Here is a 1,696-nt window from a genome sequence, read left to right as displayed (position 1 = left end):
GACTTTGAATACCCACCGACCACTAATTTATTACCATTTCTATCCTTCATATACGCGCTGAAGGGTGGGCCCTATGGTAATGTGCGCTGCTAAATGTGGACCATTCCACTGGTCAATTGATCGTGTCATCAACAAATTATGGAGTTGTATGGCGAGCCAGTGACCGTATGATCACCCTAAAATGTATTTTATTAACACAGTACAAACTCAAACTACCATTTCTTTCTTTCATATATGGGCTGATAGGTGGGCCCCATGGTTATGCGCCCCGATGGTGCAACACTAGTTGCGCCACATGGAACGTTTGACTGGTCAATTGATTGTGTCAGCAACAAAATACGGAGTTGTACGGTGAGCCAGTGACCATATAATCATGACATGTATTTTTTTAACATGGTACAGACGCAAGGGCTCATATATACGCGCAAGCACTCACCGCTATAAGTGCACACATGCAGACCCTACCCCTATGACCACCTTCGAGAGAGTGAGCCAGCATATGATCTTGAGATTTTATGAAGTCACCATAGGTGCCTCGTAGTCAAGTGGAACGTCTCCTCCCACTAAACGCACATCACCGAAAAATACTAAAATGAACCCAGATAAATGCGAGCACCGGGACTTTAACCTTGGTGGGCTCGAGAAACCACTGTCCTCCTAACCATCCAACCACATGTTGGTTAGCACGACAAAATGTATGTGGTGACCATGATGAGCTTATTCTGAAGTCCAGTGACCATATCGTGCGTTCGCTTCAAATATAATGACTGTAAGTGTCATCAACAAAATACGGAGCACACATCAAATGCAAAGTCTGTCAGTGTCATCAAGAAAATACGGGGACGTATTGTGAGCTAGATACTGTATGATCACCACAAGAATGTATACAGTGACCGTAATGAGCATATTCTGAAGTCCAGTGGCCGTATAGTGCTTTAGCTTGAAATACAGTGACCGTCACGCATGAATGTGTCGTGGGCGTGCATACTTTTAGAGGGCCGAGAGATAGTTTGTCTGCGTACGTGAAAGTGGTGTAGAAAGAGGGGGTGTCCGGTGGAGACTAGGAGAGATATGCCCTTCGTTTCTCTTTCCCGTGACTAATATTTTAGGAGAATATCTAAACATTTTCAATGCAGAACAAATATTTTTGGATGCACCGTGCAATTAACTTTCATGTATAACATTGTACTATTGTATATGCTTATTTTCTTAGTGGCCGGTTGCGTGTGTGGTGTGGTGGGCACATCATTTATAGTTGTGGTGGGTCAACATGAGGACTCATGGGTCGGTTCCATCCTGCGCCACATAGGTTGGACCGAGACGTGTTATACGAAGACCCATGTGGAGGACTCGGCATACAACACGAAGCTACCAGAGTCGTGGAGGACTCTATCCCCACTGGTGATAAGCCGACTATATATGATTTGTAACCCTAGGCCCCGAGTATGTTATAGAAGCTTGGGGGCTAGTTCGTTGATAGTATACACACACGCACAATGCCTGGTATTCACATGTACTTTGTACACACCCCTATCACTAATATACAGTACCAAGAGTAGGCTTTTTCCTCAACTGCAAGGGTACGAACTAGGGTAAAACTTTGCCTCGTATTACCATCCAGACTAACAGGCAGGGATATCCTACCGAATGATATGATGGAATCATATCTACCAACTACTAAGAGAGTGGTGTGTCT

The sequence above is a fragment of the Triticum dicoccoides genome, chromosome 1B (genome assembly GCF_002162155.2).
Source record: "Triticum dicoccoides isolate Atlit2015 ecotype Zavitan chromosome 1B, WEW_v2.0, whole genome shotgun sequence".
Classification (NCBI taxonomy): domain Eukaryota; kingdom Viridiplantae; phylum Streptophyta; class Magnoliopsida; order Poales; family Poaceae; genus Triticum; species Triticum dicoccoides.
Note: the sequence above shows the minus strand (reverse complement) of the source record.